Source organism: Lonchura striata, chromosome 1A, assembly GCF_050655825.1.
Source record: "Lonchura striata isolate lonStrDom1 chromosome 1A, ASM5065582v1, whole genome shotgun sequence".
NCBI lineage: Eukaryota > Metazoa > Chordata > Aves > Passeriformes > Estrildidae > Lonchura > Lonchura striata.
In genome coordinates, this window is record NC_140741.1 from 11,653,847 (window position 1) to 11,668,034 (window position 14,188).

The 14,188-nt window shown below is 40.1% G+C and overlaps 1 long non-coding RNA gene across 10 annotated transcripts in view; it reads right to left on the bottom strand.

The window, feature by feature from the left end:
• Window positions 1-507: 507 nt before the first annotated feature.
• LOC146763378 (uncharacterized) overlaps window positions 508-14,188 on the bottom strand; it is a 67,978-nt gene continuing 54,297 nt past the window's right edge. For 2 of the 10 annotated variants that reach the window (XR_014952121.1, XR_014952133.1), the window contains 2 exons: window positions 9,625-9,737; window positions 508-8,554 (listed from right to left, as the gene is read on the bottom strand). This is a non-coding gene — a long non-coding RNA (uncharacterized LOC146763378). Of the gene's footprint in view, window positions 8,555-9,587; window positions 9,738-14,188 lie in introns of all 10 variants that reach the window. The other 8 variants (XR_014952125.1, XR_014952126.1, XR_014952131.1 and 5 more) reach the window with 7 other exon arrangements.

The window sequence follows — 14,188 nt, forward strand, 5'->3', positions numbered from 1 at the left end:
TTAGACCTTGTTATTCATCCCAGCTGCTCCGCAGATGGGAGAACAAACTCTTGAAAAAGCTAGTTCACAACGGCAGCACCAGGTATTAGAGGCAATTTAGGCAATTATTAAATGGAATTGGTGACCTCTGATGTGTCTCTTCTCATCCCTTCTGCAGAGCATACCTTTGGTGTACATACACAAGATGGGCTCTGTCCCTGGGGCTGTGCAATGCCAACTCAAATCCCCCAAAATATTCAGTTTTTAACCTAGAAAAGCCTATGTTGAGATGCACAAAAAGAGAATACGAAGGCTCTTGACCCATAAAAGTCTTGTTTTACCTGAAATGTCCTGGGATTTGACAAGGCAGGAAATACTTAGCACCCTGCAAAGTTAAGGTGGAGCATTAGATACGTGTGGCCACAGGATGGAAATCCACAGAAATACTTTCAGGAGTAAGTTTTAAATTAACATTGATACTGTATGATTGCAAGAAACAGAAGAATGACAAACAACAGTCCTTTAATCCTGTTGGTAATCTTATCAATTTATTTGCATAAGTATCTATTCACATTTTGCAAGTTAAATGCATTCATGAGTTGATATGGATTATCCCATGGTTTGTGCAATGGAGATTTAAGGGGAGTGTGCTTCATTAGTTTTAAAAAGAGAGAGAGAGGAACCATAAGCCAGTTCACAGCCCCACAGTGTTCACTGTAGAGCTGTTCCAGCTCATTTAAAATGGCTCAGTGATGAGGTTTTCATTACTTCCTCTGGGAGATTATTCTACAGAATTGCGAATCTCAGAAATAGGAAGTGTAAATATTCCCTCAGTTAATTTAATTAAGCTCTTCTCCATTCTTGCCCCCTCACCACCTTGTAATTTCTCTCTTTTCTCACGTAGCATATTCCTCTAAAACTCTGTGCTTGAGTGGCTGTTAATCTGGCTGGGGATAGGGAGTAATCCTCCTTCCTCTGGCTGCCCATGCTGGATGTGCTGCTTGGCTGGGGCTTGGAAGGAAGGGAGGAAGCCAGGCAGGGCTTGGGGAGGCCAGAGGAGCACCATGGAGTTTACCATGGCTCAGCCTGCACCACCCACACAGGGATGTGCTGGAGTTCTGCATGGCTCCATGCTCAGCACTCTGGTAGTTTGCCTGATTTTATACCTGTAGCACTCCTGTAAGGAAGCAAAACAGGCCCATTTTGAGATAATGGAAGTGGTGGAAGCTGTTAAGCAAGTGATAATGTCTCCACCACACGGTGCAATGCCAAGCTGAGATGCTGGAGATGCTTCTGTCAGGTCAGGTGTGGTGCCCGAAGCAGCGTCTGCTGGGTGCTCTGCACAGAATAATTTGCCCTGCAAAGAAGCTCACTTGGGTCTGTTTCCACTGCACTAAGGAATGTAAGCGTGGTGTTTGTGACAGATATTAAATGAGCTCAGCTCTTGTTAGGCAGCTCAGAAAGGAAAGACTAAAGAGGTCTGGTGGAGCCCTGGTGAGAAACCTGCTGACTGGCATGAAAATCACAAAAGATGATAGCGATGCAGAACCTTTCTTGTCAAAAGCCTGGGATAATGTCACCTTAGCTCTGTAAACTTAGAATAGAAAGCAGAGAGTATTAAAGCTAAAGTTTACATAGCAATAATATCTGGTTCTGTTGCTTGGCTACTTATTAGGCTGGTAATTTTCCACTTTTTAAAATATTTTATAGGCTACAATCTCCTGCTTTGTAATAACTGAAGTCAGATCACCTCCTTGATCCAGTAGAGCTATTGAAATGTTACTCTCCTGAAAGTCAGTCATCATAATTAAGAGGGAAATAGAGTTTACGTGCTCTGTCCACATATGAACAGGAATGGATATCCTGAGCTATCCCTGTCTCACTAATGCTGAGAAAACTGCATAAAACTTACAGGAATACCTGAAGGGATTCAGCCCTCTTTTTCTCTGTCAAGATAAATAGATGTCCAATACCTTTTGTCCTAAATACTCTTTTTTCCCCCCCAATAAATGCTCCTTTTCACTTCCTGACTTCCTGTTAATGAAGCATTAATGTATTCAGAATATCAGTAGTTCTGATGGTTTGAAATAAGGATGATTTCCTTTATTAAAAAAAACAACCCAAAACAATCAGTCAAATGATGAAGGTTGCTATAGTTAAGTCAGTAGAGTTACATCAAGGTTAAGCAATTATAAATGAAAGAACCAAACTCTAAATAGTCTGGAGGATTTGACCTTTAATGCACAGCTATTAATACTTCACTCTTTGTACTTCTGCTCAGCTCTCCACTCATGCCTGTTGTCTCCAGTTGCTTTTTCTACTTGGCACTAACATGTTCAAAACTTAATGTCTGCCCAATGATCTTCTCTACCTACAAATGCTTCTTCCCCCTTTTTGCCCTCTACTTATTAACTTTCTTTTAAATTTAGTAGGTGTCAGAAGCTTGCCAAACATTCTCCTTTCAGTCCTTTACTCCCTTCAGACCTCTTTCCCTCTGCCTTTAAAATCCTACTGTTCTCTGCCTGTCTCCTGCTGGCTCTGGTACATGTACTCAGTAACTTAGAGGTGGCAGTTCTGCTCCTTCAAGCTCAGTAAATGGATCAGCTCAGCATGGAAGAGCAGGAGAATAGTATGGAAGTGACAGACAGACGCTTTTAAAACTGCCCAGTAAGAGATGGATGAGTGAGCATCTAATGGTGAAGTAAGAGGGTAAAGGCAGGTGGTAAATCTCTCCTGGATTTGCTTTATTATGTTAAAAACACATTCCTGTGACATGCACTGTACAATATGTTTTCATAAACTACATCTCATCTTCAGCATTTTACCCTTCATGCCTGCAAGGCATGTTTTTTTTTTTTTTTTAAATTGGGCTTGTGACCTTTCTGATTCATGAAATATAAAAATAGAAAGTTCTTATATTTTTGTTTTATCTGATAGTGTTGAATTTTATGAGTGCATTATTAGTATAAAGCCTTTACTTTGTGGTGACAAGTAGTGTTTACTCTGACATTTAGTGAAGGGGTGTTCTGTTCTCATGACTGCATTTGCTCCAAAATGCTAAGTAACCACAGAAATTAAAAAAAAATTACAACTGCCAACTCTTTAACTATAAGTTCATATTTCGGTTTTGCTGTGATGCTCATCCTTTCAGTAAGTGTTTTTTTTTGGTTTTTGTTTTTTTGTTTTTTTTTTTTTTTGATATTTTGGTCATCTTTGAAAAGAATGCAGCTTTGCAAACAATGACCTTTACCAAGTTGGTAGGAAATGCCATTTTACTCTCAAGTGAGGTGAGACTCATGTGGGAAAGGCTGCTGCTCTGCAATCCTGAAAAGAGTCACTCACTTCTTTCTTCCTCTGCAGGATGAGCAGATGCTTTCTGCAGGCCTTGGAGAAAGTGTGGCAACCTCTTTTAGTGCAGACTCCTCTTGGGGCCCAAGTCAGGCTTTTTCAGAGACATTATCACTCTCTAAAGTAGTGGTATCAAACAAAATGCTCTCGTGTTCTTGCAGAGGTTGCAATATTGACCTCATCCATACAGACCTCATCAACTTCCCTGCACTGTGTTTTGGAAGGTATAAACCCAAAAGTAAAAATTACAGATGTTCCCCAAGGGGCACAGATTCATTCTAGCCTGGTGAAATCTATCTTGCAGGAAAAAGGGGCTCAGCCTCAGCAAGATGTTGTCTATCCCATATTCTAAACCTTTAGTAGAAAATCTCTATCCAAAATGCTGATAAGATTGAATAGAAATTTCAAAAAAGAAATTACCATAAGCCTTCTGAAGTGTTTGCCAATAGGATTTCTTTTAAAGAAAAAAAATAAAATTTAGGTCTTAAAGGTGTTCATCTTAATATGAACATTTAACGTCAGTACCATGACAAAAAGGTCAAGTATTGTTGAAGTGTGGATAGAAAAAAATGTGACTGGTATAATATTAGTTACACACCTCTTATCAGCATCAGTGTGAATGGATCCTTTGTTTGTCAGCAACATATTTCACTCATTTATGGATGGAATAGTTATTTATAAGGGCATGCAGCACTACAGAAGTATAGTCTGATTTCTGTCACAAAGTTGTTTTTAAATTGCCTGATTACTTCTAATAATTTTGTTTTTCCTGTATTTAGCCAGCAGTAACCAGTGCTGATGTAGTTCCTGATCTTTTAAAGGTTTAACATATGCTTAAATTTTGACAATATGAGAATTCCTGCTAGCCTTGCTAGGACTAGTCATTGGGTATAGGCATGTGTAAAAGTCTTAATTGCTGATGCCAAGTCCTGTGCTGCCTAACTCTTGGCAGGAGAATGACCGCAGGCTGGATGGGAATACTAGGAAATAAACAAAAAAAGAAGTACAGAGGTGGTGTTACTATTCTCCTGAGTCATACAGACTCTACAAAAAAAACTGTACACTTAAAAATTAAAAAGTGCATTTAAAACTTCAAATTATTTGTTTTAATGTATCATGTGTAAATATGCACCTCTAACTTTATTTTTTTTATCCTTATTGAAAAGTATTGTTCTTTAAATGAAAGACTTTTTTGTGGTTAACCTTAGAAGGAGAATATCTGTTTATTAACTAATAGCAAAACTATAGTGCTTGATGGCAGCAGGAGCAGCATCATATATCAGTTTAAACAGCTGCTATCTCCACAGCCAGACCTGGCAATCCTTTTTGAATTTCCACACAGAATGAGCCCAGACAAGAAGATGTGATTCAGCAGCGTCCCTAGAAAGACTTTTATACCCTTTTATACTGCAGCCACACCTATGTGGCCACCTGTGAGTCAGCAGAGCAGAAATTAAATTTTCAATGACTGCATTGAATTCAGCAAGCAAATAGAACTTGTCATTTTCTGGTAATTCAGTTCCCTGCTGTGTCACTGACCTTGGGCAAGGTATTCAGCTTTCCAATGTGTCATCTTCTATGTTAAATGGATTTAACAAGACCTAATCTCCACAAGGCATTCTGTAGACCTCAGTGGAGCTGCAGCTGTGGAAATGAAGGGAGAATTTAGCACGCAGCCCTGCCACAGTATTCGGGGGTTCTCAGATGACTTTTGACCAAAATGAAATCTAAATTATGCAGGGACTTGCTAACATTTAATTAAGTGAAGCCTCTTGCTATTTTGAGAACAATTTCTTAACAAGCAGAATTAGCAGAAATGTTCTGCTGGTGGAAGCCAATAGCTTCTCCAGGCAGAGCTGGTCTCTCCCCATCCCTGTAAGGCTGTAAACTCCTTCTGTGTTTTATGAATAATTTATCTCCTGATTTTTCATATTTTGGGTGCAATTTTCCCTTTGCCTGGCTCTGAAGAAGCCATGCATCTAACAGGGCAAGATGACAGCTGTTATTTTTTGTACAACCATGAGCTGAATTGCTTAGTACCTTAAGCCACTCTGCAACTGTACAAACACACTGCGAGCAGTAGGAATGCACTTATGTCCCCAAGGACCTAATCTGGCTTGCAAAACTTCCACTAGTGGCACAGATGTGCAAAAAACAAAAACCCATCTTTCTTCTCTGTTTGCATGTGCAGAATATGGATTTAGCTAGAAAAATAATATATTAGCATTTATACATCGATTTGTATTCATGTTCTCAAAGCATTTTGTTTACATTGAGTGGTAAGAATCATATCAGTTTATATTTCATATTTGGAAATGGAGCCAAAACGTGACAAAGTGTTTCCTTCAAAATCATGCAGCAAGTCAGTCTTGGAGAGAAATGTGCCTATTCCTAGACCGTGTTTGTAGCTGTCGTCTTATTTATGAACAGCTGTGACTATTAGAATCTATTATTTATATTTCCACTAAGCTTATTTTTTCCCCTTTGCAGCACTCTACAAAGGAGAATTGTTGTCATTTTTCTGCAGGTACTGTGATTCACTGGGGTATTATGGGCAGTAATGAAGCAGCACTGCAGGCACTGCCCAGCAAGGATCTTTGTAAAGCCATTTCAAATGTGTTACTTAAAACCAACGCAGCACTTTAAAAAATAATTAAAAGTGTGCGGGCCGTGGACTTTCAGTGATGAAATAAAGGAGAAAAAGTTGGTTCTGCCTGCATCATTGACCCCACACTATCAAGCATTTTCAAGCAGTGTCAGTGCTCATCCTCACTGCCAGCAGCTCCATTTACATGCATGCTCTGCCCCAACAACACATCCACTGAGAGCTGCTTCCAGCCAAGAGGGAGAATCTGTCACCTGTCCACAGTAGTGGCCTGAGGTTTACACTGGTTACAAGCAAATTTCAAAATGCTCAGAGGATTGGCTTCGGGCCCAGAACTGCAAATTGTCAGAGTTTGGCACCTCACTAAAGAAAACAATAATAAAATGCCAGAAATGGGAAGATACAGATACAGAGGGGTCTAGCACAGAAGAGGTGTGTGTAAGGCACTGGGGCTGCCTGCCCTGTGATCAGTGCTGGAGCTGTGCTTCAGGGAGGCTGTGGCTCTGGGGAGATGGAAAAGCAGGTTGTGTGAAGAGTAAGTGCCTAAACCAAGCAGCACTGACTGAAGACGCAGACATCTGTTTTCAATTTGCATGGACTTGCTAATTTTTAAAGGACGAATTAGCATATATCTAATTTTAGCTAGGGAATTGTAATTGGTATTTTCAGGAAATGTGGTGATCGCTGCAGGCATTTGGAAAGCAATATTTGAGTTCCAGTCCTGCACTGATCACCTGAAGGAACAAAGCCCTTTGGCCAGCAGGAGCAGGTGAGACACAACAATCCTCTCACATTTTCTTCAGTAGGAAAAAAACTTGAATATCCAGCCACCCCTTTTCCCCCCTCTATCAGAAAAACAACTTGATTTGCTCTTGGAGAATGTAGCATTCTTGTTTTTCCCCTGAGCAGCAACAGATGGATTTCAAAGAAATCTCCACTATTACAACAGTACTTCAGTCCCTCTGCTGCTTCTTCCTCTTCGGAAAACCAGCAGCTGATTTAATGCAAGGCATTTCTCCTTTATGGTCCATTTCAGCTCTAGAATGGATATTCTATTTCCTGAGCTCCTCAGTTTTCCCTTCCAGCTTTCTCAGCCTCAGGGGTGCTGTATCTCACTGCAGCCACCTCCCAGCCACCTGAGAGCATCCAGCACACACCGAGGGCTGGGGAACAGCTTCTCCAGTGGCTCTAGGAGCAGGTTTGGAACAGAGTGCTTCCTTGTGCTGCTGGAACATGAAAAACCAGCAGTGTGGTGCATTATCCACCCCTGACCAGCACTTGGAATACCTTCCTTAGGCTCTGGCAACATGCCTCTAGCTTGTCACACCAGTAAGACGTTTTTAAAGTGAATGGGAATTGAAACATTAACTCAGTTCCCAGAGGGGGTGGTTTAGTCTTTTAAGCATCACGTTTTAAATACACAAATGCTTTCAGTCTTGTGAGATGCACCAAAGCTTTCACTATTCTGGAATACCAAGAGTGAATCTCTTGCAATTTACTCACCAGGTTTTCTTTTCAGATGAGATCTTGGAAACCAAGTAATGCACCTTGTAGCAATTTTGGGGTAGAGATGTCTCCTGTTTCCTGGTATATACAGAAGAAACTTACAAAATTTCGATCATCATTCTCTCTGGTCACCTCTACAATGTTTAGTGGATCGCAGCATGCAGTGATAGTCACTTTTTAGATTAGCAAGCTGAACCTTGGTCACTCCAGACAGAGCTTCAGTTTTCCACCATCTACATATCCTCTGACAGCTCTTTATCTTGGTTGAGCTTGTCCCTATCAGCAGTTGCTTTAAAGTGGTCAGGCAGGCTGTGTATACAATTTGTAAAGTAATTTTGCAATTATTTGGAGTGAAAACTGCAATATAATGTAGTATAATGAGCCAGACACTCAACCTACATCTATTAACCCAAGATCTGTTCCAGATAAGGATGTGGTGGGTTAAATATCCACCTATAACATGCTCTTCCAAACAGACTTTTCCTAAGTTCATAATAATTGAATTCATCCTGGTTTAGAGGATTTTTTTATGTGTGAAGTTTTGCATTCCAAAGCCTCATTCTGAGGCTGAGTGGAGCAGCCCCTCCCCCCACAGATGACTCTGGAAGTACCACCCTTGCTTATCCCACAGGATTAACAAAGGAACACTGGATTCTCATATCTGCCTAACATCAGGCAAATTCCAGGCTCTATTCCCATGCCACAATATCTCCATTCATCACACTCTTGTTTGGCTATAAAGGAATAAAGACAGCTTAGAAGTCCTGATGGGAGGAAACGTGTGACTTCAGTTTTGATTTAACGGCCAGATTGTGGCTTTTTTGATAAGGAACATGGGAAGGAAAATTTTTAGAGATGCCCTGAACTCCTTGCAGAGGGAGGCCAAGGCCAGAGTTGTGTCATAAGCTCTGAAAAGCCAGGGCCTCCTTCTCTGCCTGCCAGCTATCCTGGAGACTTGCTGGAAGGCAGAACACCTCCTGTGTCTTCCCACCTTCTGGAATCCTCTTTCTTTAGGGCTGTGTGAGTTACCTGAGGGTGTTTTTCCTCGATGGATTGCTGACATGGCATCTCTTCTCTGGTGTGTCTAGTTACCAAGACTGGCTCTGCTCTTTGTCCCTGGAGGATGAATCAGAGATCACAGGGGTTGACGGGGAGGAGGAAGAAGAGCTGCAGAAAAATATCTGATATTTCTGGCAGAGGAGTAACAACAGTTCTCGTGGGGAATCTCTGTGTACTGAACTTGGAAAAAATGTCTGTGCTCCATTTTTAAACTAAAAAAGCCCAAACAACTCCAAACCAAACAAAAAGAAAACCCCAGCAACAAAAAATGCAGCTTTGCAATTTGGTTTTGCTTTCACCTCCTACCTTTACCTGTGCTTTCCTCCTCTACATAATCCTAAATATCATGACCTCATTTGTTAGATTTCCTTCTTATAATGTATTATCTGCAATCTATAGATAGAAATTAATAATGTCATAGTATAGCCAGACTGGTAATAGGAAATGTAATCTACTACATAGGAATGCTATGTAATCTACTGCTATAGGAATGTCAGCTGTGTTTTTTTAGGAGCAGCCTGGAATTTTCTGTAATTGTTTATTCTCAAAAGAATAAAATTAATTGTGTGTAGAAAGCATAATTTTTTTCTTCTTCTAGATGTCTTCAACACATCAGTTAGGTGAACAAGAGAATAATAATTTCAGTATCTTGATTTGAATGTATGTGTGTTTCTCACGAAGCAACTTAAATGGCTACTTAAGTTTCCATGACATCTGGATTTTGCAATTGGCAATGTTTTTATCTTTGTCTGCCTGGCTTCACAGCAGAGTGACAATGAAAATGCATTTAAACAAAAAGAATGAAGAAAAATATCTGCTTTAAACTTGTTGTTGTCAGACAAACAAGCATGGTAGTTACACAACAGCCTCAGAACACACTGAATGAATCCTCTGAAATCAAAGCTCCAAAGGCTATGGGATTATTTTTAAACTGCCTGCCAAGACCCCAGAATATGATAATTAAAGGACCTTTAGATATATGACAAAATTCATAATTGAAGTAAAAGGGGTGCAGGGAGCATTAATGAAATGAAACTGAGGTTTTGAAGCATCAGTTTTGAACCCTTCAATTTTGTCGTTAAGTATTAACTTTAGGGGAGAGCCTTGAGAAGTTCAGTGACATTCACGGTAAAGTCGGAGGTGTGGAGAACCATGGAGAGAGAAAATATCCGCTAGAGAGAGTTGTCAGTGAAGTCACCAATCTTGCAGGTCTTCTGAATGGTTTTTGCAGACTCAGGCTCTAGGAAAAAAAAAAAAAGATGGTAAAAAGCATGAGGAGATGAAACAGCTTGGGTGTACTTCACACACAGGAGAGGCAGGAATGGGATCCAGCTGTTCTGATGCCTAAGCCCAAGGCACAACCCTTCAGGCCTCCCTGATTCTCACCCTTCAGCATTCCCATTCATAGTTACAATGGAAATTTGATTGCAACAGTGATCAAACCCAAGTTATTTTGGGCAAGTTAGAAAAAGACATCCCAGAAATACATTATAAAGAATGTGGTTGAGATCCTTTCCTTCTCCCCTTCCTTTTCTCTTTTCCCTCTTCTCCCTTTTCCCTATGGAACTGGGGCTACTCTGTTCATCCTAGCTCTGGATTTAGTTCCTCCAGAGGGAAATTGGATCCTGTACACAGCAGTTCATATTAATGGCTGCAGAACTTGCTGTGCATTTATATTTGAGTCAGGAAACTGAAAAGTAGGTTTGAAAAAAAATACTTCACAGTTTCAACTTCCCTTTTCCCTATTTGCTTAAATAAAACCTGAAGAAAAAAAAAATGACCTTTACTGCTGTTTTTTATTTGCTTTCAATTAGAAATGCAATCCTTCTGGCCTGTAAAATTTGCTAATATTTACAAGGATTCTAGACATAGTCCCTTAACTGAAGAAAGAAAAATTACAGTTTTTAAACTAGTCTGGAGGAAAAAATCCTGTTCTAGTGCCTCACAGTATTTTAGAAATCCTTAAGACCAGAAGGATGATTTCTCTCAGAATCATTGTATATATTAAAGATGAGAAAAATGCAAATATTTTGTTGCCTGTTCTCCTAACTGACCCGGCTGAAAGTTAAAAATGCTACTTCTCTCTAAGAATATATACTTTTAAGTTATACTTGAAATTATAACATTTTTCTTATCAAGATGAAAGATTTTAATGTTTCTTCATATTATCTTAGAGAATCAAAAACACAGGAGTAAAAAGAAAACCAAAACAGCAGTGGTGCACACATATTCCTCAACAAAGAAGCAGATGCAGCTATTATTAAGAAAAAGTTGAAAAGCAAGGCAGAAAACAAGCCAAATTCTTTGTCATTTGTGGGAAATAGTAAAGGTAAGAAGATTTTCAGAAAGCTGTAAAAGCAGGCCTGAGAAAGAGCAGAAAACTTAAAACAAGCTACAGCTGCGAAGTCTGAAAGTAGAAAAAGTTACAATGGTACAGCAAGAACATGAACTAATAACTTGCGTTTTAGGCTTGGCCAAGATAGACCTTAAGACTGCAGAAAAACATGCTAAGCAAGATAGTAGCAGGTTTTAAGCTTAATAATGAAATATTGTGTATTGTTATGGAGAGCAGACAGTGTGAAGCAGGTGTACCTGTGTTTTTAGTGACTGGCTAGAACAATCATCTGTAAGCTTTAGCAATGTGCTATTGCCTAGAAAGTTTCTAAAATGCTCTGTAACAAAAAAAAAAAAAAAAAAGAAAACTTTGGCTGCTGCTGGCAAGATATGAGCTTTTTCCACCTTCCTATTGTCTCAATCATATGCAATGATGCTGCAATAAAGCTCAAGGAACATCTCCCAGCAGTCCCGTTCCATTCATGAAAAACTCCCAGCACATCATTCTTTGCCTGCCATCACATTTTCTCCATCAAGGGGCTCGAATCCCCAACAAGGATGCAATCACCAGTGGCATTTGTGTTCTTCAGAGCCTGGAGGTCTCAGTGAGGGCTGGGCCCCGTCGTGTGTGCGCTGTACAAACACGTTGGAGAGCTCATTGTTCAGCTCCTCCACAGCAACAGCGGCCAAGCAGAGTGAGAAAATGCTGAAGAGCACACGAGGGGCGGTGGGCGGTCGGAGGGAGGTGATCCCCATCACAGCTGAAGCAGCAGTCAGAGCAGCCACAGACTAATCATTGCTGAAGGGCTTTTTGGCATTTAATTCAAGCTGGCTTTTGTAGCCGCCGGCGCTGCAGTAAGTGAGCATCTTTAATGTGTTTATCTTCAGTGCAGAGTTCGCAGCTTAGCTCAGCTGGGGCGCTCAGGCCTTGCAGGAGTGATGCCTCAGGTTTTAGTTTTATATCCTTCAGATTCTGCATGGCCTTAGTGGGTAAGTCTAGGCTTCATACTAGGGGAGAAAAGGCGACTCGGAGGTCACCTTATCACTCTCTACAATTCCCTGCAAGGTGGGTGTAGACAGGTGGGGTTGGTCTCTTTCTCCAAGCAGCACTGACAGAACCAAGGATGCAGCCTCAAGCTGCACCAAGGGAAATTTAGGTTAGATGGTAGGAAAGTTTTTTACAGAAAGAGTGATAAAGTTCTGGAATGGGCTGCCCAGGGAGGTGGCAGAGTCACCATCTCTGGATGTGTTTAAACAAAGCCTGGATGTGGCATTGGGTCCCAGGGTTTAGTTGAGGTGTTGGGGCTGGGTTGGACTCGATGATCTTGAGGGTCTCTTCCAACCTGGTCACAGAGCAGGGAGACAAAACAATTCCTTCTCTAGCTGGGGACCAAGGACAAATGATCCAAATCTCAGGCCCAGGAGCACAAACACCGTGGGCTGGAGAGAGAAAAACAAGGATGGGACTGCCTGGGCTAAAGGTGGAATGGGAGAATGAACTCCAAGGTGCCAATGGAGCAGAACTGATCCCTGGGAGAGCCCCCAGGAGCGCTTGTGCATTTTGGGACCATTTTGGTTCATCTTGGGTGCAGCCCTGGCTGGACTCTTGTGCTGCCCAAGGTGAATCCATGGAGGAGATCCTTTTAATAAATCCCTGCTTTATTCTGTAACTCTGTCCAGCCTCTGTTCTATATCAGCCTTCACAAGGCATCAGGAGCACTCTGGACACATTCCCTTCTTCTTCCCTCTGTCCCCAGCTCCCAGCAGCACAACTCCACATCCTGAAGGGTTCCAAGCCCTGATCTCCAATGACCAGCAGCACCTTTCCCCCAGGGAGAGGAGCAGATCCCATTGGGATCTTGGCCCTGGGCACTGCACACACTAGGGCAGCTGAACCCTCTGGGGTAATCTCCTCTCTTTGCACATTGTCACAGTCATTTAGTGAGCAAAAGCCATTGTAAAATGTTGGGACCCTGATTATTGAGAATTTTAAACTTTCTGTACTAACAAACACTGACCCCCCCCAAGAGAACACTGCATTTAACCTGAGGTTGTAGAAAAAACTTCCAAAATCAAATAAGAAAACTAAAATAAGCATATAGCTGAAATAAAAGTGTGAAATAGCACATAGTGTAAAACTTAAAGTTTAAAGTTTTAGAATATAGTAATATATATAAAGCAAAATAATTTTAAAGCAAAAACTACTTCTTCTTCACCTTATTAATACATTTAAATATTATATAATTAAATTTAAAAAACCACATTACAAACCACAATTAGCTATTAAAATAAAAATACAAATAACAAATATAATTTCTTAATTAAACAATTTATCCTTAAAAAGTCTTATTAATTTATTTAATTTTTAATTTATTAAAGTACTATAGAACTCACAGTTTGTAAAACTGTCATATAAATAACAACTGATAAACACCTAAATCCAAACAAAAAATACCATCTCACACAGTTAATCCCAACCTTAATTAAAAAAAAAGCCTTAAAAAATCCACAGTAAAACATTATGACTTCCTATAACTCTCCCTTTGTCTACCTCAGATTGCATTTGACAAAATTAAGTATATAGATATACTTTTGTATCAACAGCTCAGAGTCTTCAGCATCTTCATTGTTTTGGGGGCTGTTCAGGGTTTTTTTTTTGGTTTTGTTTTGGTTCTTTTGGTTTTTTTAGTTTGTTTTGGATTTTTTTTTTCTTAAATAACTGTTAAAGACACAACAAAGCTTGCTAAAGCAAGCCTGATTTGCAAGAACATCTAAAACATGAACCTAGCACCTCCTCAAGGTCTCCAATGATTTCCAGTGCTTACTGTTTTGAAGCCCAAACCTGGGAAAATCTTGTGAATATATACTGGATGGGACTCATCTGCTGAAATACTCTTCAGCTTAATTCTGCCTGCCTCCTTTCAGTTTTAATAACTGATTATCTTCCTAAATATACAGTGCAGATTAACTGACTCTGTTTTAGCTACAAAAAACAGAGGCATAATCAATACCCTTTATCCAATTTATTAGGCATGCATGACATTTAGACAATTAGAAAGCAAAACATAAGGATCAAAAGAGCAGAATAGTATATTATTAACAGCAAAAGGGACTTTGTTTTCTTTCCCAAGTAAAGTGGTATTAAAATAGCTTAAAAGAGGTAAAAATAGAAAGTTTGGCAGATGCATTTTGCCCTTGGTGCACTGTGGAATCCCAGGGTGTTTCAGGCCTTAAAAAAGTTTACTATTATAATTGAAGGCTCTTATTCCACACTGAATAGGAAACTAAAAAGCCCATCAAAACAATTTGGAAAACTTTATGCTAATAAATAAGAAAAAGGATTCTTACTCTTGCAGT